Raw genomic sequence first — 23,109 nt, 5'->3', positions numbered from 1 at the left:
CCTGCATCGCTATGGCTGTGGAGTAGGCTTGGCAGCTGCAGCTCTGATTTACCCCCTAGCCTGGGAACTTCCATATGCCACAAGGGCAGCCCTAAAAAGGAAAAAAAAAAAAAAAAGAAGAAGAAGAAAGAAAGAAAGAAAGAAAACCTCAGTACATTACCTTAGACTATAATCTTACAACAGAGTCTCTCTCTTTTTTTTTGGCTGCAGCATGTGAAAGTTCCAGGGCCAGGGACCTGTGCTGCAGCAGCAACCCAAGCCACAGTAGTGACAACACTAGCTCCTTAACCCACTGAGCTGTCAGGGGCCTCCAAAAGTCTCATTTTTTTAAACGAGGGATTAGTATAAAGTTCCTTCCAGCTCTAAGATCATTGGTTTCCCAGGTTGATCCTCTCTCTGCCACCCATCCCATTTTTGGTTTTTAAATGTGGGGGCAAATAACAGATCATCAAATTCACCTTCAGGCCACAAGTGGCTGAAGCCTCAGGCAGAAGCAGGGTGTGAGGAAGAAGAGCCCCATGACCCTAAGCAGGGTTCCCATAGCATGGTGACCCTATTTTCTTTCTTTTTTTTAAAAAAAAATTACCATTCTCTTTTAATCTTCTTTCTGTTTCAACTCAGAAAATTACCCAGAAATTAAACACAAGGAAGCTCAAAGAGCCAAGGCAAGCCAGCCCAAGGGTAGCAGACTCCATCCCAAGGGGCCTGAAGTCTGGGCACAGGGTCTCCAGATAGAGCTGTAGTAAAAGCTGGTGCAGAATAAGATGGCTCTAGAGGCTGGCAGTAACCTGGCCCAGAGGGCTTTCTGCAGTGTGGCACCCCTAACGGGGCCAGGCTGTGCAAAAAGAACTGTTGATAGGCCTTGTCCAAGAGCCCCTTCCCATGGGGATCCAGGAACTGGGGGCTACGTGCTCTGTAGGAGACCAACCCTGAGGGCCTTGATTCAGACAAAGAACCCCGGCAACAGAAAGCAGCCCCTGGCCTGGCCATGGCTGTGGATGGTCTGGCACCCTATTTTCTGAGGGTTAAATCTGGACAACAGTCTAAGCAGAGGAATGTGATTATAAACCTCACGTCAAAAATTTGAAATGGGGACTGTCCAGGAAAATCCAGATCCACAGTCCTCAGCCTGGTGGTCAGCTATAAAAAGGACTGTTTATACTTTGTTATGTTTATTGTAATCTTTTTTTAATAACTTTTATTTTTTCCATTATAGTTGGTTTACAGTGTTTCTACTGTTACAGCAAGGTGACCCAGTCACACATACATATATACATTCTTTTTCTCACATTATCCTCTATTATGCTCCATCACAAGTGACTTGATATAGTAGTTCCCAATGCTATACAGCAGGATCTCATTGCTTATCCATTCCAAAGGCAATTGTTTGCATCTACTAACCCCAGATTCCCAGTCCATCCCATCCCCTCCCCCTCCCCCTTGGCAACCGCAAGTCTATTCTCCAAGTCCATGAATTTCTTTTCTACGGAAAGGTTTATTTGTGCTGGATAGTAGATTCCAGATATAAGTGACATATGGTATTTGTCTTTCTCTTTCTGACTTACGTTACTTAGTATGAGAGTCTCTAGTTCCATCCATGTTGCTGCAAATGGCATTATTTCATTCTTTTTTATGGCTGAGTAGTATTCCATTGTGTATATCATTGTAATCTTTGATGTCAAAATTAGTCACAGCTTTTCACCTCTGGTCTTCTTCCCTTCCTTGTTCATTTTCTATAAACAGCTCCCTCCACCTTGCCTTCCACAGGCCACAGTCAATTTGGGGAAATTCTAAACATGAAAGTGAGGCATCACACAAGGGATTTAGACATTGAAAAAGAGGAAAGAGCAAAGGGACTGCCCCCTCAAAGAAAAATAAAACCAAACAAAAGACCCCTAAGAAGGAGTCTAGATTATAATATCAATGTGCTGGGATAGGTTATATCATCAATGCGTTGAGCATACTTTCCCCTTAGGAAGTGTTCTTACGTGATCGTGGATGAAGGTCACCAGTGAGACTATGCTGCTGATGTAGTTGTACCTGGAAAGGGCTGGTCTTTCTGCTCCCAGTATTTGTCCCTTATTCCTTTGAGCCCCCATCAAGGCAGAGCCCGAGGGGTATGGGTGGTTTATTTGGGTGATGATTCCAGGAAGCAAGAGATGGAGACAGGGAAGGAGGAAAAGCTGAGACCAGTGTGGGCTGCTGAGGTTGCTACTGGGAGTGGTGGGCTTGTTCCCATCAATCTCAAAAGAAGGTCATGGAAAGCTGTTCAGAATTGTCCACCTGAAACAAATGGGAGGCTTGACCCCTGACCTGTGCTAGAAGTTTCCTCCAGGAAAGGCTGTTAACTTCCAGGTATTTCTGGGCTGCATTTGTGTGTGTTGGAGATGACCTTGGAGCAGAAAGTGTGGCTTGAGCTTGAGCTTAAGGTAAGATGCTGGCAGCACAAGGAAAGTCTGTGCTTCCACGGAAGCGTCCACTGTGGCTGAGACTGAAATGAAAGGGCTGAGAGGACACAATGCACTGTTGGGTTGAGCAGTTGACTTGGGCAAGATGCCCCTGCCTGGACCTTTTCCTTTGAAAGGTGCCTCTCTGGCCTTCCCCTCACTGCACCCCTGTCTACCCAGAGCTTGCACCTTCTCTTCTAGAACACACTCTGGGTAGTGAGGACCCACTCCCAATGGCTATGAGTCTGCATGGCTTCTTCCATCTTCAAAGGCAGGCTGTTTAGCCAAAGGGAACCCAAAGTGCTGCTGTCCAAAGGGGGTGAGAATGTGTGGCTGGAGCTTGAGGGGGGCTTAGGGAGTCCACATAAGGCATGCAAGGCTGCTCCTGTGAGAACAGCGCTAGGGTGAAAGGGAAGGGGACTGGCCCAGGGCTGGGGGCCAGCTTTCCCTCTGCCACCACATTCCTGTGCAGAACACCAAGCAGAAGTCTAAATTCTGAGAATTCAGGTTTTATTTAACAATTTGTTAGCTGGATTTCTAACTCAAAATTATTTAGACATATGGCAAATGTGGGAGTCAAGTTCCATCATGTTCCAATTTTTGTGGCCTTGAACTAAGAAAAAGGAACCTTGGAAAATAGGCTTTATATGCTTGGATGATTTTATATAGAATTCCCAAGTTCATTAGCTTCTGTGATGACTCATGGTTATTACTAAAATAAACTGTACATTATCTTAAAAAAAAATCTAGGGATATTATTTAGGTCAGCAATTAGAAGGCTCTAGACTTAACGTTTCTGTGAACCAAAGGATATGAATGACTAAACGCAGGAGAATTATTACCTGAGGGGTGAATCTCAGAATATTAATTGTGAAAGTTTTCTTGTTGACTCATTCTGGCTGAAGGTTGGGCAGGATAGAAGCAGAAACAACACATATCTGGGTCAGAAAGGAATATGGGAAGCAAAGCAGAGAGAAATGATCCCTGTCTTAGGCAAAGATGAACCTTACAAGAAAAGAAGAAATTTTAGAAGGAAAAAAACAATTTACCAATGTGAAAATACATATCAGAAATTGGACCCATCTTACACCATATATAAAAACCAATTCAAAGTGGATTAAAGACTTAAATGTAAGACCTGAGTCTGTAAGAAGAAAACATAGGGGAAAATGTTCATGACATTGGTCTTGGCAATGATTTCTTGGGTATGAGACCAAAAACATAGGCAACAAAAGCAAAAATAAACAAATGGGACCATGTTAAACCAAAAGATTCTGCAAAACACAGAAAACAAAAACCGAGTGAAAAGGCAACCTACAAAATGAGAGAAAACATTTGCAATGCATATGTCAGAGAAAGAGTTAATTTTGAAAATACATAAGGAATGTCTTCAAAAACCTTTGCCTATATTGTCTCCAACCATAAGTGCCAAGTATTATTACCATCCCTGTTTTATAGATGAAGGAACTGAGGCACAGAGAGGCTAAGTAATTTGGCCATGATCCAGCAGCAAATAAATACTGGAGCCCAGATACAAATTCAAGTAGTATCCTTCTATTGCATGAAGTTCAGTATTTTCCTGTATTCACATTGTTATGAATATACCTATTTCCAAAAGGGTTTTAAAGCTACTTTAAAGCTTTAAAAAAAAAAACTTAAGGATTTCAGAGCTTAGCTATTGAATAAGTGGTGAATGCAACCCACATTTGGTGAGGACCCACTGTGTTGACACTGTGAGATGTCTGAGCATGACAATAATGGATAGGCAGGAGTTAATAATAATTTATACTTAAGCCACAGAACAGATTATGAAGCAGGAAGTGGCAAAAAGAAGGGGTACAAAATGCTATGAGAATGTAAAAGTAAGGAATATGATCCGTTGGGGTTGTTGAAGGATTAGGGACTATCTGGGAAAAAGTCACTTTGCCCCTGGGGCTTGAAAGATGGGGAAGATTCTGACATTTGGAAATTGAATTTTGTGGGCCTGGTCTTGTCGATAGATTGTACTCATGTATTTTCTTTTTGCTTTTTTTTTTTTTTTTTTTTGCTTTTTAGGGCCACACCTTTGGCATATGGAAGTTCCCAGGTTAGAGGTTGAATCAGAGCTATAGCAGCTGGCCTACACCACAGCTATAGCAACTTAGGATCCGAGCTGCAATTGCAACCTACACTGCAGCTCACAGCAACACTGGCTTCTTAACCCACTGAGTGGGGCCAGGGATGGAACCCATGTCCTCATGCATACTAGTTGGGTTCATAACACACTGAGCCACAACGAGAACTCTTCATGTATTTTCTTTTTGGCCATGGACATGGCATGCAGAAGTTCCAAGGTCAGGGAATGAACCGAAGCCACAGCAGTGACAATGTTGAATCCTTAACAGACCACCAGGGAACTCCCTGTACTCATATATTTTTATGTCTACCAAGATTTATTCTTAGGACATTTTAAAAGTATTTATTGAGCACCTGCTGTGTACCTTGTGTTTAGCAAGGCACCAGGGGAGCAGGAAACTTAGGACACAGTCTCTGCCCTGAAGTAACTTACAGTCTAAACTAGGAAACAAATATATTTTATATATATATATAATATATATATATATATATATTAAACGGTGTGATAAACATATGCAACAAGTAATCATTTTCTATTTATTATTTTATACAATTTTAAACTTAAAGTACTTCCTCCCTTTCCCCCAAAAAACTTATTACATAATCTTAGAGGAAGTTTCAGTTTGCAACCTTCATATAAACTGCAGTAGCCCCTGCTAGCAAAACACTATTTTGTAACTATTAGGACAGTCCAGACAATGCGGAAAGAATTGCATTCTTAGAGCTGTACAAGGTACTGTTCTCAAATCTCAGAAAAGGGAAGTAAGTCTTAAGGTAGAGGAACAAGTGGTATCTACACTGTACTCTCAAAGCTATAAAAGCTCTACAAGCATCTTGCAGGCATAAAGCTCCAAGTATATGCCAACAGAAGAGCATGAAGTTTAGCCTGTGTTTACAACAAAAAGCAGGCAGACGACAAGAGATAAAAAATAATAATAATAACATTACATGCAAGGGAGACCACCAAGATTTTTTTTGTGTGTGTGTCTTTTTGCCATTTCTAGGGCCGCTCCTGTGGCATATGGAGGTTCCCAGGCTAGAGGTCTAATCGGACCTGTAGCCACCAGCCTACGCCAGAGCCACAGCAACTTGGGATCTGAGCCGCGTCTGCAACCTATACCACAGCTCAGTGGGTTAAGGGCCAGATCCTTAACCCACTGAGCAAGGCCAGGGATCGAACCTGAAACCTCATGGTTCCTAGTTGGATTCATTAAGCCATGACGGGAACTCCCACCAAGAATTTTTGCTGCTACTCTTTAGTATTTTTAGGAAGAAAAATGAAATAAATATGGTGCTAGAAAGCCTAAGATATATGAGTGATTTTTTGCCAAAGTTAAAAATAAATCAAGCAGTTTGATACTAGGTATTTTTTGGGAGAGCATAGAGAATGAACAAACCAACAAAGAGAGAAATTGTTCACAGGAATTAAGTATCCTGACTTCCAGATCAGATTCAGCTAAAAATACTCTTACTTTTATGTATTATGTATGCCTCATTCTTCATGTCACAATTTTGAACACTCTAATTGCTGTTCCAAACATATGCAGGTGTATGACTCACTCATCTTTGGAAAACCTTATTTACTTATTCAATTCAATTAGTTTCCCTGAAACATTGTGTTGGTGCCTAATAGTCAACAATTCAGCATCATTTTTTTTTTTGCTTCAAAAATAGCAGAGAAAATGACATTAGCATTTTAAGCTGGATTTTATTTCTCCATATGTAAACATACATATCATTTGATCACAAATGTATTAATATTCAGGTGAAGATGATAGCAATCTTTTCAAACATTTACTTTATCTTGACTAGTTTTAAATTCAGAAGCAGCAATTCCACCGCAATTCAACTTGTTTCTGTTTTATTATATCACACTAGGTTAATCTTTAAGACCCCGAATAGCTTTCATTCAATTTAGACCAGAATATCGCAAATCTCTAGACTAAGTAGTATAATGTTCACTATTCAAGTAAAAGCAAATTGTTGTAATGTAATGACACCTGCAAATGCTAAAAGCAGACCGTTGGATGTTAAGTTGAGGTGGAGAGACCAGCATGCCTACTTACATTTTTAGAGCAAAAATATCCCAGTTACACTGATCGCAAAGTGGAATCTGCATGGCAGAGGGGAACGTGGGAATCACACAGACTGGACTCTAATTGCCGCCTTCCCACAGAGAAACTACATGACTTTGGGTTGAGCCCATGACATCACTTAGGCGGTCATACCTTAATGCAACTAAATTTCGGGAAGAGGTCCAATTCTTGTATTCCCTCAGCAAAGTGAAGCTGTCCCCTTTCCAATTTTCTAAACAAAGGGCTTCTTAATATTCTCATCTCATTTTGTTTTATCTCCACTTCATCTCCATACCTGGTCTATTTGGTTCCCAAAGACCTCTGACATAAAGACATCTAAACTCCACTCCTGCACTATTTAGGTAATTCTGAAAAAGATCTCCGGGATAGATTGGTGAACTCTTACCATATTAAACCTTCTCTATTTGCACCTGAAACAGCCATAATTACCTGATTTTTCCCATTCCAATTGCACAATTATCTGTGTTCTCTATTTCAAAATGCATTTACCTCTGATAGAATCCTAGCAAATAAAGGGACCTGGTTCAGTGGTACACATGAGGCAGGAGACATGGTGTTTTTGAATTAAAAACTACAAGTTTGCTGACACCAAAAGCACAGACAACAACAACAAAAAAATAGGTAAACTGTATTTCATCAAAATTAAAAACTTCTGTGCATCAAAGGACACTATCAACAGAGCGAAACGGAATGGGAGCAATTATTTGTGAATCTTATATCTGATAAGGGATTAATATCCAGGATATATAAAGAACTCCTACAGCTCAATGACTATAACAACAAAAACAATTTAAAAATGGGTAAGAACTTGAGGAGTTCCCGTCGTGGCTCAGTGGTTAACGAATCTGATTAGGAATCATGAGGTTGCAGGTTCGATCCCTGGCCTCGCTCAGTGGGTTAAGGATCCAGGCATTGTGGTGAGCTGTGGTGTAGGTCACAGAAGTGGCTCAATTCTGGTGTTGCTGTGACTCTGGCATAGGCCAGCGGCTACAGCTCCAATTCAACCCCTAGCCTAGGAACCTCCATATGCCGCAGGAACGGCCCTAGAAATGGTAAAATATATATATATATATATTTTATATATTTATATTTTATATATATATATATAAATGGGTAAGAACTTGAGAAGATAATTGCTCCACAGAAGATACGCAAATAGCCCAGATGCACATGAAAAGATGCTCAACATCAGTAGCTCTGAAGGAAATGCAAATCAAAACCATTATGTGGTAATACTTCATACCTCTTAGGATGGCAATTATTAAACAAACAAAGCCCCAGAAAATAACAAATGTCAGCAATGATGTGGTGAAATTAGGATACTTACTCATTGCTGGTATGGATGTAAAACGGTGCAGCCACTATGGAAAACAGTATGGCAGTTCCTAAAAGAAAAGAAAAAGAAACAGAATTACCATATAAGCCAGCAATTCCACTTCGGAGTATTTACTCAAAGGAATTGAAAGCAGAGACTCAAGAAGATATTTGTACATTTGTGTTCTTAGCAGCATTATTCCCAATAGCTGAAAGGTGGAAGCACCCAAGTGTCAAGGGTCCTTTGACAGATGAATGGATAAATAAAAGGTGATATATACATGCAGTGGAATATTATTTAGCCAAAGAAAGGAAGGAAATTCTGACCCATGCTACCTTATGGATGGATTGTGACATCATGCTAAATGAAGAAGCCTGGCACAAAAGGACAAGTGTTGTATAATTTATACTTACATGAAGTACTTAGAACAGTCAAATTCATAGAGGCAGGCAGCACATTGGTGGTCACAAGGAGCCTGGGGCAGGGGAGGAGAGCGTAATAGGGGGTTGTTTAGTGGGTGCAGAGTTTCAGTTTGGGAAGAAGAAAATGCTCCGGAGACAGATGATGGTGAGGATTGTACAATGATGTGAAAGTACTTAATGCCACTAAACTGTACACTTAAGAAGGGTTAACGTGGTATATTTCCTTATATACATATATCCCTACAATAAAAATCTTAAAACTTTTTTAAAAAATTAAAGCTTTTAAAAATTAATTAAAATAAAATACAAATGAATTAAAACTTTAAAAATTAAAGCTAAAATTAATTCTCCCTCAGTCCCCACATCTACCTGCCAAGAGTGCTATTTCTGCTCTGATCATTCTCCTGTGAGTATCCATCTGTGGCCTTCTGGCTAGTTAATCAAAATAACCTTGGATGAGCACCATTTCTTCTACTTCTCTTCCTCTAGCCCACCAGCTACATCCTGCCAACCACACCTGACAGCCATTGATTATGGTTCTGTCCCCTCCCATTTCCTCCAGTACCTGTGTTTTTATATACCACCTCCTGCTGCTCTAGGCTCAGTCCCTATCTAGTTGGTAACTGTTGATCTGGGTAAGTAAGAAATACAAATAAATTGCTGTTTTCTCATTGCAGATGATCCAGGCATAGAAGAATGTTGGGTGGCCCATCTCTGTCCACTCCTTCCTATTAGCAATGTAACAAATGTTTTGTGGTTTAGGATTTCCAAGAAAGGGGATTTCATTAATTTATCAGCTGAGTCAGTATTACAACAGCTTACAAAGAGTTAGCAATTGTTTGGGTTTAAAGCAGGGACAACATGAAACACTTAAGGAAAACTTGCACAAAGCTTGGACTCGTTCCAGCAGTTTAGCTGTGTGAGAAAAACGTTCACACCACTAACTCTTAAAAATAAAACATTTTTAACTTAAAGCTGTTCTTCGGTTGCTGTTTAAAATTTTATTCCAAGAACCAAGATGCTCTTCAGTAAAATGCAACCTCTAAACAATAAGGTCCAATAATTGTTATATGTGGGGATGAATTTTACTGTTGAAAATTTACAATGATAATGATTACCAATAGTATTAATATCATTTAATCTCTAATAGAATGATTTTCATTTTTATGTGTCAGAGCTATAATACTTCTAATAATATTACCAGCATTTATTTTGTGCTCTCTGATGATGATACCAGAAAACACTATTCTCAGCAACATCTTGGTGTGTTTCAGATTATTAACAAAATTATCTGAATTTTAAAACTTTGGCATTAAAATATACCCTCATTAATGTCATTATAAGGTTTAAAACTTGTGTAAATAGCTATGATATAAACATTTTTCTTTAAAAAAGAGACTTCCTATTTCTATCAGAGTAGAGCTGAGTTTCTTTGATTACAACTGTGATTATTAAACTGTGTGCTCAGGTGCTCCAAAGTGACAAGCAAACCCGCAGAGGCACTGTGAGTTTTTTTGGGGGGGTTGTTTTTCGTTTTTGCTTTTTAGGGCCGGACCTACGGCATTTGGAAGTTCCCAGGCTAGGGGTCTAATCAGAACCACATCCGCTGGCCTACGCCACAGCCACAACAACATGGTATCCAATCCACATCTGTGACCTGCCCCACAGCTCACGGCAAGGCCGGATCCCCAACCCAGTGAACGAGGCCAGGTATCAAAGCCACATCCTCATGGATACTAGTCATGCTAGTTACCACTGAGCCACAATGCGAACTTCTGCACTGTGGGCTAAGTTTCTGAGGGACACAGGCATCTGTTGGATGCCAGAGGAGCTGCTACGAGGTTGTTTAGACCTAACTACTTACAGAAAATTGTTTAGGTACCTCTTTTGGACTAGGGGTGCCAGGAACTAGGAAAGTTTGGGAATTTCTGGATTAGAAAGAGCAGTGAACATGAAATATAACTGAGAATTACTTTTTATAGTACAACCCTGTCATTTTATAGATGAGAAAACTGAGGTTCCGCATGGCTAAAGTCTTAAAACCAGCAAGGCCCCAATTCCCAGGCTCCCGGCTCCCTTGTTGGACTGTGAAGTAAAAAGAACTGATGAACTTCATAGTCTGTTGAGGTTTCTGTTCTTATTGTTTCTGGCTCTCTTATCAGGAGATCCAAGCTTTGCAGCCTGCTTGACCATACACCATCCGAATGTCTTAAGCCAAGTTCCTTACTCTCTGTGAACTTCAGTGTCCTCATTTGTGAAATAATCAGGCTGATGATAATGTCTAATAACAGGTAAAAACTGAGTCACTTCTAGAATCAGTAGAAATAATGTACTTGCAAAGCCTTTGTAAACAGCCAAGTGTTTTATAAACTATTGGTTTTCATTCAATAATATTTAAACATCAACTATGTGCCAAGCACTGAGAAAACAAAGGAAAAACGAAATCACCTCTGTGGTTAAGAGGCTTATCTCTCCTGGAGGGGAGAAACACAAACAATGATAATACAAATTGATAAACATTACAGTAGAGGTGATGACCAAGTATAACGTGGCAGAGAAGGACCGAGGGGCTGGGGAAGTCCTGGCAAAGGAGGCAAGGGGTCAGGCCCGACTTAGAGGATGGGTAGGAATGAGTGGGGGAGGGAAAGCCATCCAGGGAGGGGGAGGCTCTGGACCAAGGAGAGAGGTGCAAGATCACAGTGCCTTCAAGAAACAACACAGCATCCCGTAGGTGGGAGGGAGGAGGATGGGAAACAGGAGGTGGAAGATTACAGGTGGGAGAGTAAATGTGTGTCTCAGATCCTGGTTATAAAGGGTCTGGTATTCCTTTCAAAGGAGTGGACATCACCCTGGAAAACGATTTAAGGATTTGAAGTAAGAAGGGATGCAACCGGATGTGTAAATGTGATGAGCTCTCTTTATCCTTTCCTAAGAAGGAAACCTGCATTTGTTAGCTTCAAGGACTGTGGAGCTATGTCCGTATAATTCCTTCAGTCTGGCGACTTATTCCAAGGAGAATCACAACCCTTAATAAATAAAGGTTTTAATGATTATGTGTGTGGCAAGATGATAGGAAGATTCTTTTTTTCCTTTTGCAAAAGTGAGATTTTATTTTGAGAGTTATTTGAAAGACACTGGGTAAGAAGGGAGACTTAAGACTCAGTGGATGTAGATAGCAAATTTATATTCTTCGGATTGCCACCAATGGTCTTTGTCATGCCAAAAAGTTACTTTCTTTGGTAAATCTTGTTTTAAGCTCTCTGGAGAAGAGCTCTATTTCCATAAGCGAAGCTGCCTTTTTTTTTTTTTTTTTTCTTTCTTCCTCCCTTCTTCCTTTCCTCCCTCTTTTTCTTTTTTCCTTTCCAGGAAACTGTATTAGTTGAAGATGGAATTAAAAAAAAAATCAAGGTAGATCTAATATGTTTCACAGAGAGGAAGGGCTCAGCCAGAAGTGAAGTGGAAAGATCCTCTAGCATTTCCTTATCATCTTGCTGCAACGAGGAATCCACAGGAGGAAATGGTATTTTTGTATCCTAAGTGCTAAGCACTGGTCCTCTGGTTAAAGATGGTACAGCCTGCAGTTCCTTCTCTGGACCTCGACCTCAGGAGGACGCTCTGTAAATCTTGACAGTTTTAATGCTGACGGCAATGCCAGAAATTATTGTAAAGTGGTTTTCATTTTCTTCTCAGTCATTTAATTCTATCACACATGATGTCACTTTGTGAATATCATCTTGTCGGTCAGATTCACTGAGCAGTTGATGAGTATGAGTTCACTGACAACTGCCTCTCTCCCTGAGGCCTCCCAGGAGGTGGAGTTCTACCTTCTGCACTGAGGTGGTTGGGAAAGGATTTTATGGAGTCCATGATCAAGGACATCTCATCTTTGGTGCCGGTTCCCTCGCAATGTGTCAAGCCGGGAGCCCCAACATCTGTGTGCCTCAGGACAACAACATGACAAGTGATGGCACCACCAGAACCCAGGATGGAGAGGACGTCACTACAAGGTCTCTTTGCTGAGCATACAGAAAGCCCTGAGGTCCCCCCTGTTGAACAGACTAACCTTTAAGAAGTCTGACTTTTTTTCCCCAGAATCAGATGGGCTCAGTCAAAGTCCTGGGTGAACTGGGCAGCTGTACTCACCACCCCTGTGTGCGCAGCAGAGACCCTGGTCCTCGGCATTAGTGCGATTCCTAAAAGAAAGGAAAGGGAAAATATTCCTGGTCATTACATTAAAATTTTCCTTCTGTTTCTTTGTTTTAGTTTATAGCTTTTATTATGGACAGTTTCAGGTATACATAAAATTAGACAAAACAGCATAACGTACTTTCATGTAACGCCCACCCACCCCAATAACTAGCATCCTCTGGTCTTTACATTTTAAACTGTAAAGGTCTCTTCAGCAATTCTCTAGAATCAGGAAGGATACAGTCTCCTAGGCAGTTCCCTGGTACAGGAGCCACCCCCTTGTCCTTGGTTTTGCTTTCCGTGGTTTTGGATACCTGAATATATTAAATGGAAGATCCCAGAAACAAGTAACTCATAAATTTTAAATGATAGGCCATTCTGAGTAACTGATGGAATCTCACACCCTTGTGTCATGAATCATCCCTCTGTCCAGGTACCCTCGCTCTCTATGCCACCTGCTTGCTAACAGGAAAGGATATAGCATAGTCAGGGTTCAGAACTATTCGTGGTTTGGAAGGCATGGAACGTTTCCCCTGTGGACGAGGAGTCAGGGGGAACCACAGCAGTCAGGTAACATCAGCTTCTCAGCACTTCATAGGTACTTAGGTGACCAGCCCCACCCAGGGAGTCCATCCATACTCACCCCCACACACACGCTTGGCAAAGCCTGGCTTCCAGAGACAGTCGGACAGACAGCTCCACTGGCTTTTTAAAAAGATGCTCTCATTTTCCGTCTTAAATCTTTCACATTGTCACTTCTGCTCAACATTGACATTTGCTTTGGTCAGCGGTGAATAAACCATGGGTGAGTTCAGGCCTAGAAATCCCTGGGGGGAAGCAGAATTCAAACAAAACAGAGAGGTGGCAGGTGTTCCCCCAGTTCAAGGACCATGCAGCAGAGCACCTGGGGTACATGCTCTTGACTTCCCCTCTTCCCTGCAGTCAGACCTGATAAACAGGTCTTGGTGGCTAGACTCTGGGAACTGAGTTGCTTGGCCTTCAGGATTCTAAACTCCCAGATCAAGGTGTTGGTACCACAGCTTATTTATTGTTTAATCAGGGTTTATTATTATTAAATGCCAGGTATTGCATTAAATATGTTAATCCTCATAACTGCCCTTTGTGTTAGGTGTCTAGTGTTTAGTGCCTTGAATTAAGTTCTAACATTACCACCATTTTGCAAACCAGGAAACTGGAGCTTGTAGAAGCTAAGTCCTTTCTCCCATCACATGGACTGTAAGTGGCAGAGGTGGGATCTGAATTGAGGTCTGACTGATTCCAAAGTCCTAGTTCCTCACCAGAGGGACGGAAGTAAGAAGAGTTTCTACACTAAAACTCTACAGTCCTGATACCCCTGTACATGTCCAATATCACTGCGTGTGTGTGTGTGTGTGTGTGTGTGTGTGTGTGTGTGTGTGTGTCTTGATTCAGGATATAACAGTGCTGAGCAGTTTTAAAACTCCTAACTGAAACAGTCAAAATAACAGAAAAAAAATTTTTTTCTAATCAAAAAGAAAAAAAAAGGAACAACACAGGAATTAGTCTCAACCGAGTAACCTGGCCTATATTTCCTCCTATCATCCTTGGTATTTGAATGGTTATCAGGTACTTTCACATTCATGTTCATACTTGCTTTTCTAGAACTTAAACACTAATGTACATTTTGAATCCAACATGGAGATTTTATTTTATTTACTCACTTATTTTTTTGTCTTTTTAGGGCCACGCCTACAGCAAATTGAAGTTCCCAGCTAGGCCAAATCAGAGCTACAGCTGCTGGCCTACACCACAGCCACAGCAATGCAGGATCCAAGCTTCGTCTGCAGCCTATACCACAGCTCACGGCACAACGCCGGATCCTTAATCCACTGAGCAAGGCCAGGGATCGAAACTGCATCCTCATGGATGCTAGTCAGATTCATTTCCGATAAGCTGTGATGGGAACTCCCCAACTTGGAGATTTTTAAAGGTAAAGGGTATAATGCAAGACAATGTCCACTGATGATACCTCTACACTGAAAGCTCTTGGTTGAACTTATGTCAACTTCTCGGAACCCTCTTCGAACTCTCTCTGGCTTAGCTGAGCCCAAGTCTGCTGTTTAGTGGTACACTGGGCTCACTTATCTTGGCTCATGAGAACTGGTTGTGTACAGCCCTTTCAACTCCGAGTTCAGTGAAGTCATGTCGATTGGCCACAACAGGAACTTCTGTCCCTGTGGGAGTTTTTAATCGGAGATTTCCTCATTTTAAATGGACCGTACCTCTTCTGGCAGAGTAAGAATTAAAGGTGGGAGCATGCTAGTTAGGATTGTCCAGCCATTTCTCACTCCTTAAAAAATATCCATGTATTTCCTCTATAAAAAATACTGAAAAATACAGAAGGGTAGAAGGAGTAGAAAGCTAAACAAATTATTCACAGCTTCACTACTCCCAATCCCAATCCTCTCTCTGTAGGCAGACACTGTCACTGGTCTTAAATAATTCTTCCAGACCCTTTAAAATGCATTTTCATACATAACTATGTTCGTTCATATAGATGATATAGCTTTTCCATAAACATAAACCATATCATACCATGTATTTTATCCCACAGCTTACTTCTCTTCTCCCTCATAAAACTGTATGTCCTTGAGAGCTTTTTAGGTCAGATTTAATTTGTTCTCTTTAACTGCTGCGATATATTTCATTCTATAGGTGTGCCATAATTAATTTTTCTCCTATTGCCAATTTTAGGTTGTTTTTGATTGTCCACAATTATAGCTAAGAAGCAATAAAAACTATTGCACATGGCTCTTTGTGCATATGTACAAGTGTTTCTCTAGGATAATAACAAGAAACTGAATATTCGCGTTGAGGAATATTTATAATTTTAATATGACAACTTTCCTTGAAGAGAGCCCCAATACACCCTTCCATTGGTAGTGTAGAAGAGCATCCATATCTTAAATAATTGAAGAAATAAAAATCACAAGCCAGAGGCTCTAACTGGACTCCATATTTGTTTCTTTATATTTAAATTTCAAAAACATCCAAATCTGAAAAATTAGTATTGTTAAAGTGGCCAAACAACCCAAAGCAATCTATAGATTTAATGTGATCCCTATCAAATTGCCCATGACATTTTTCACAGAACTAGAACAGATAATCCAAAAATTGACATGGAACCATAAAAGACCCAGAATTGCCAAAGAAATCCTGAGCAGGGAGAGGGGGAAGCAGGAGGCATAAATTTCCCAGACTTCACACACTATAACAGAGCTTCAGTAATCAAGACAGTGTGGTATTGGCACAAAAAAACAGACAGATCAACAGAACAGAATAGCCCAAAAATAAACCCAGATACCTATGGTTAATTAATCCTCAACACAGGAGGCAAGAATATAAAACGGGAAAAGAGAGTTTCTTCAGCAAGTGGTGCTGGGAAAACTGGACAGTTGCATGTAGATCAATGAAACTAGAACACACCCTCACACCATGCACAAAATTAAACTCAAAATGGCTTAAAGACTTAAAAGATATGAGACTTAAAAGATATGAGACCATAAAAAATCCTAAAAGAGAATATAGGCATAACATTCTCTGACATCAACTGTAAGATGTTTTCTTAGGTCAGTCTCCCAAGGCAACAGATATAAAAACAAAACTGGGGAGTTCCCTTCGTAGCACAGCAGAAACGAATCCGAGTAGGAACCATGAGGTTGCAGGTTCCATCCCTGGCCTCACTCAGTGGGTTAAGGATCCAGTGTTGCCATGAGCCATGGTGTAGGTCACAGACATGGTGCAGATCTGGCGTTGCTGTGTCTGTGGTGTAGGCCAGCAGCTGCAGCTCTGATTAGACCCCTCACCTGGGAACCTCCACATGCCACAGGTTCGGCGCTAAAAAGCAAAAAATTAAAAAATTAAAAAAAAAACTGAATAAATGGAACCTAATCGAACTTACAAGTTTTTGCACAGCAAAGGAAACCATTAAAAAAAAAAAAAAAAGACAACCCACAGAATGGGAGAAAATAGTTTCAAAGAACGCAATTGACAAGGGCTTAAACCCCAAAATATACAAACAACTCACACAACTCAACACCAAAAAAACAAACAATCTAATCGAAAAATGGGCAGAAGCCCTAAATAGACATTCCTCCAAAGAAAACATAAGGATGGCCATAGGCAAATGAAAAGATGCTTAACATCACTATTGAGAAATGCAAATCAAAACTACAAGCAGTACCACCTCACACTGGTCAGAATGGCCATCATCAATAAGTCCATAAACAACAAATGCTGGTGAGGGTGTGGAGAAAGGGAACACTCTTACACTGTTGGTGGGAGTGTAAATTGGTACAACCACTACAGAAAACAGTACAGAGGTACCTCAGAAAACTAAATATAGAACTACCATATGACCTGGCAATCCCACTCTTGGGCATATATCTGGACAAAACTTTCATTCAAAAAGATACATGCACCCTTATTGTGACTATTCATAATAGCCAAGACATGGAACAACCAAAGTGTCCATTGACAGATGAATGGATTAAGAAGATGTGGGACATATATACAATAGAATACTACTCAGCCATAAAAAAAAGAATGAAATAATACCATTTACATCAACATGGATGCAACTAGAGATTCTCATACTAAGTAAAGTAAGTCAGAAAGAAAAAGACAAATACCATATAGATATCACTTATATGTGGAATCTAAAATACGGCACAAATGAACTTATCTACAAAACAGAAATAGACTCAGAGTCATAGAGAAAAGACTTGTGGTTGCCAAGGGGGAGGGGAAGGGAGTGGGATGGACTGGGAGTTTGGGGTTGGTAGACACAAACTATTATACTTAGAATGAATAAGCAATGAGGTCCTACTTTATAGCACAGGGAACTATAGCCAATCTCTTGGGATAGACCTTAATGGAAGATAATATAAGAAACAGAAGGTATGCGTGTGTGTGTGTGTGTGTGTGTGTGTGTGTGTGTGTGTGTATGACTGGGTCACCTTGCTGTACAGCTGAAACTGGAACAACATTGTAAATCAACTATAATTTAATAAATATAAAAAACTTTCAAACTTATTGCTGAATTTACTAGGTTTTATCCAAATTCTCTGATTTATAGCTTTATCCTTTAGCCAGCACACAAAATGACAAGGAATATGTCACATGATGTACAATATAATTTTTCCAAAGAATTGCTAGTAGTTTAGTTCAACTGGGACATAGGGAATGAGGTAGGAAAGAGTAGAAGAGATAGCTGGAGATGCAGGTAGTTTAAAGACATAGCTAGGCAAAGATTTCTGAGGATTTGAGGTAGCACAAAGCAGAGAAATCAGTAAACGGGCTACAGCAGTAATATAGGCAAGGTTCTGAGCTAAGGCAATAATGGTGGGAAAATGAAAAGGAAAGGAGAGTATTAAGGTGTATTTAGGCAGTGGAATTTATAGAATTTATAGAATTCAATGAATGTTAATTGTGAAGGAGAGAAACTTAGAACATTGATTATTGGTTTGATGACTGGTTTTCATGAATGGGGTAAATCACAGAAACACAGGGGTGATAGTCATAATTAGCTCAGTATTTTGGACAAACTGAGCAAGACTCTAGAAACGTGAAAACAGATGCTTGAAGGTAGGTCGATATACAAGAAAATCACTGTTGGAGTTTTTGAATAAGGGTCATTGGAAGTTATCTAAATCCAGGGGAGTGGTTGAGACTGCCCGAGGGGAGAGGAAAGAGTACCAAGAGAAGAAATCAAAGAAGGGAAGAGGAGGAGTTCCCGTCGTGGCGCAGTGATTAACGAATCCAACTGGGAACCATGAGGTTGCGGGTTCGGTCCCTGCCCTTGCTCAGTGGGTTGACGATCTGGCGTTGCTGAGAGCTGTGGTGTAGTTTGCAGACGTGGCTCGGATCCCATGTTGCTGTGGCTCTGGCGTAGGCCGGTGGCTACAGCTCCGATTCAACCCCTAGCCTGGGAACCTCCATATGCTGCAGGAGCGGCCCAAGAAATAGCAAAAAGACAAAAAAAAAAAAAAAGGGGGGGGGGGAAGAGTACCAAGAGAAGAAGTCAAAGAAGGAAATACTAAGAAGCACAAATCAAAAAAGGAAATACTAAAAAGCACAAACATTTATAGGACAGACGAATGAAGCCAAAATATGACTTCTGTCTTAAGATGGATCAGTAAGCCTTCGCCCAAATGTCCTTAAACAATACTAATCAAAGTTCACAGAAAGATTTTAAAAGGTTACTGTTAACCTTCATTAGTTTTGTTTGTTTGTTTGTTTTTGTTTGTTTGTTTTTTTGCTTTTAAGGGCCGCACCCACGGCAGATGGAAGTTCCCAGGCTAGGGGTTGAATCCTAGCTAAAGCTGCTGGGCCTACACCATAGCCACAGCAATGCAGGATCCGAGCCATGTCTATGACCTACACCACAGCTCGTGGCAACACTGGATCCCTAGCCCACCAAGCCAGGCCAGGGATGGAACCTCCATCCTCACGGATCCCAGTCAGGTTCATTAACCACTGAGCCACGAAGGAATTCCTCATTAGTATTGTTGTAGGACATCTGAGAGATGGCTCACTGATCCATCTTAGTTTTGCAATTTCTTATAAAGTTAAACATACACTTTAAAATATGACATAGAGGAGTTCTGGTTGTGGCTCAGCAGGTTAGGAACCCCACTAGTATTCTTGAGGATGCAGTTTGATCCCTGGCCTCACTCAGTAGGTTAAAGATCTGTCACTTCCCTGAGCTGTGGTGTAGGTCACAGATGTGGCTCAGATCTGGCATTAATGTGACTGTAGCACAGACTGGCAATTGCAGCTCCAATTCAACCCCTTTGCCATGGGTGTGGTCCTAAAAAACAAAAACAAAAACAAAAAGACATAGTGAATCCACTCCTGTGTATTTTCCTAAGAGAAACAAGAGCTAATATTCACCCCAAAACCTGTATACAGATGGTTATAGCAGTGTCATATATATTTGCCCCAAACTGGAAACAACCCCAAATTTCCTTTAACTGATGAATACATGAAAAAATTACAGCACAGTTATATATCAGGTTACTACATGGCAATAAAAAACCCACTGATACATACATCACTGAATCTCAAACTAAGACTCAAAAGGCAACATAACATATGATTCCACTTATATCACTGTTTTGAACTAAAGGTTTGTATTCCATATCCCCAAATTTATTGAAACCTTAACCCTAAATTCAGTGAGGACTTTGGGAGGATATTAGGTTTAGATAATGTCATGAAAGCAGGGTCTCCCTGATGGGATCAGTGCCCTTATAAGAAGAAGAGAGACCAGAACCCTCATAATCAGAAGGCAGATATCTGTAAGCCAGAAAGCAGGCTTGTACCAGGAATCAAATATGCTGGCACCTTTATTTTGGATTTCCCAGGCTCCAGAACTGTGAGAAATAAATGTCTGTTTACCCAGGCTGTGATATTTTGTTATAGAAACCAGAGCAGGCAAACACAATCACAGTCTTAAAAAAGGCAAATTACAGAGACAGGAAACCTGTAAGAGGCTGCCAGGGTTTTAGGTTGGAGCAGCTTCTACAAAGGGGTACAGGGGAGTATCTCAGGGGTTATGGATTTGTTCTCTACCTTCATTATGACGGTGGAGACATTACTTTTTGTGTTTATCAAAACTTACAGAACTGTATACTTAAAAAAAAAAGGTGAATTTTATTATTTGTAAATTACAGCTCAATAAACCTGATCCCTAAAAATGCTACATATGACAACAAGATAAACAGTTATTGCCTGGAAAAAAAAAATGAGTAGAGCAATGAACTTGCTTAGATGTAAATGGGCATAGAAAAAGACAACAAAATAATAAATAAATAGGAATGTTGAAAGTAAACAAAAGCCGGAAGAGCTAGTTTCTGTTGAGAAGCCACTCAGGAGAAAAAGACTGGGGGCTTTCTGTGGCCTACAGGTTTAATATATACACACACTCTTTTGAGTACAGAGTACACAATACACAATACTCTGTTGCCATAATAGCTAAAAACTTCAGGTAGCCCTAGGTGGAATTCATTAGAAATATGGTACTCTCTACCAATCAGGGAACTGTTGCTTAGTCTTTAGCAGATATAAAGATACTGAGGAGTTCCTGTTGTGGCTCAGCAGAGGATAAGGGTTTGATCCGTGGCCTTGCTCAGTGGGTTAAGGATCCGCTGTCGCCATGAGCTGTGGTGTAGGTGGGAGACGTGGCTCAGATCCCACATTGCCGTGGCTGTGGCTTGGACAGGACCCCTAACCTGGGAACTTCCAAATGCCGCACTTGTGGCTAAAAAAGAAAAAATTAAAAAAAAAGAAAGATAATGAGGAGTATAATAAAATTTAAAATAATTAAAATATAGAAATAATATAAAGCATTATGGAAAACAAGACTGTAGAGAAAGATAGCATTATCTAAACACAAGGTAAATCTAAAATAGATTATTTTATTACACAAATAATATATGTTCCTTGCACCATACCTAGATGAACCAAAGAAGATGAAGAAAAGCCCCCATTTTCAAAAATTTTAAATTCTGACAAAATCAATTAAATTAAAATTAAAATACTAAACAGATACTGTTTTAAGGTGATCAAGCTAAACAATAAAGAAGAAATTATGACACCATGCAATTATGGCAAGAATGTGAATCACAGGGAATTCATAATCTATTTTGGTAGAGTGAAAAGTGAAAAAAGTGAAAAGAGGTTCACCACTTTCTAGGGCATTTTGGCAGCACTTGGTAAACCTGGAAATATGTATATTCTCAAGACCCGGCAATTTCACAGGTAAAGGCCTCAGAGAAGTTCTTGCACATTTGCTTAAGAATGTGCATAACAATACAGTTTATAATCACAAAATATCTGGAACACAGTAAAAATCCCTCATCAGACAAATATTTAAATTGTGACATTGTCATGCAACACAATAGCACATAAAAGTTAAAATGAATGAATTAGAACTATAGGTATTGTGGTTTTTTTGATAAATCTAAAAAACACAGGATGCAGAGCAATGAGAAAAGCAAATTACATAATGACTCACACAGTATGTATGACACCACCGATCTGAAAAACCTACAATACATACACGTGTGTGTGGATACACAAACAGAAATATACTGAAAACTCTTCAGGAGTTCCCCTGGTGGTTAACGAACTGGACTAGCATCCATGAGGACATGGGTTTGATCCCTGGCCCCTCTCATTGGGTTAAAGATCCTGTGTTGCTGTGAGCTGTGACACAGGTCGCAGACCCGGCTCAGATCCCCAGCTGCTGTGGCAGTGGTGTAGGCCATGGGCTACAGCTCTGATTCGACCCCTAGCCTGGGAACCTCCATATGCGGGGATGCGGCCTCAAGAAGACAAAAGACAAAAAAATACATACATACATAAATAAAATAAAATAAAATAAAAACCCTTCAGAGTGTGTGTGTATTTCCACACAGCAGAGAAAGGACTAAATAAGGGACATCTCTCTATTGTTTTTTTCTTAGTAATTTTTTTTTTTTTTTTTAGAAAGAAGGAAAGAAAGAGGGAGCATAGGAGAAAAGAAGGGAAGGAATAGAGGGAGGGAGGGAGGAAGTAAATAAGACAAAGCTTTGTGGTAGATTCCAGGGCCTTTAAAAATTACTCTATATGGAGTTCCCGTCGTGGCGCAGTGGTTAACGAATCTCACCAAGAACCATGAGGTTGCAGGTTTAATCCCTGGCCTTGCTCAGTGGGTTAATGATCCAGCGCTGCCCTGAGCTGTGGTGTAGGTCGCAGGCGTGGCTTGGATCCCGCGTTGCTGTGGCTGTGGTGTAGGCCGGCGGTTACAGCTCCAATTAGACCCCTAGCCTGGGAACCTCCATATGCTGCGGGAGTGGCCCTAGAAAAGACAAAAAAAAAATTACTCTATATATTTTACTTCATATTTGCAGTATTTTACACCAACAAGGAATACTTAGCCCTTGTAGACAATTCAGAAAATACATAAAAGTGTAAAAAAAAAAAAAATCCCTTATTAAAAAAAAAATGAACCTTAATATTTTGCTGCATATTCTTTCAGACTGTGCCATACTTTCATTGGCCTGCATGTCATATATGTAATTTTTTTCGGTATCCTTCTCCAAAATGTTCTTCTGATTCATGAGGTAAATAACACTGAAGTCCGTTCTTTCTCTGAGTCTTTGAGACGGCTTCTCTCCTTAATTCTACAGTGTTCCCGCACAGTCCACAGTCCAGTTTGCAGATCTTACGGCTTGTGCTTCGCTCCACTCAGTCCACTTGAGGGCTATCTCAATCCATCTCAGATCTACTGTCGAACGTCAGACGACAGGCACATTTCCCAAACCAAGTCTCCCAGACCTACAGGCCCTCAGTGAGGGCACCCCTGCTGTCTGAAATGAGAACTCGCGAAATTGCATCTGTCTGACCTTTGGACACCCTTACGCTAGGTTAACGCAGGAGAAACTACCATTCCCGTCGGGCTCTGCTCTTGGGCGGCCACCTCTGCGCCTGCGCATTCTGAG

The 23,109-nt window shown here is 40.5% G+C and overlaps 1 long non-coding RNA gene and 1 pseudogene across 3 annotated transcripts; both read right to left on the bottom strand.

Moving 5' to 3' along the window:
• Positions 1-1,162: 1,162 nt before the first annotated feature.
• LOC106506219 (uncharacterized) lies at positions 1,163-23,052 on the bottom strand. Of its 2 annotated transcripts, XR_001301389.3 has the most exons (7): positions 22,619-23,052; positions 19,202-19,433; positions 13,227-13,410; positions 12,539-12,588; positions 8,387-8,448; positions 7,986-8,043; positions 1,163-2,505 (listed from the first exon to the last, which is right to left on the bottom strand). It is a non-coding gene; the product is annotated as an uncharacterized LOC106506219 (long non-coding RNA). The 2 variants fall into 2 exon arrangements; XR_014830443.1 differs by lacking the exon at positions 1,163-2,505 and having other exon boundaries at positions 7,937-8,043.
• On the bottom strand, positions 11,477-12,477 carry LOC100515241 (protein N-terminal asparagine amidohydrolase pseudogene; annotated as a pseudogene). Its single transcript, XR_014830395.1, has one exon. The product of XR_014830395.1 is annotated as a protein N-terminal asparagine amidohydrolase pseudogene (transcript).
• Positions 23,053-23,109: the final 57 nt, after the last annotated feature.

Source organism: Sus scrofa, chromosome 15, assembly GCF_054392235.1.
Source record: "Sus scrofa isolate SSC_HxYL_T2T_F1_AM1 chromosome 15, Sscrofa_HxYL_maternal_Yorkshire_Landrace_v2.0, whole genome shotgun sequence".
NCBI lineage: Eukaryota > Metazoa > Chordata > Mammalia > Artiodactyla > Suidae > Sus > Sus scrofa.
The sequence above is the reverse complement of the archived record's forward strand: the minus strand, read 5'-3'. Positions and strand labels throughout refer to the sequence as shown.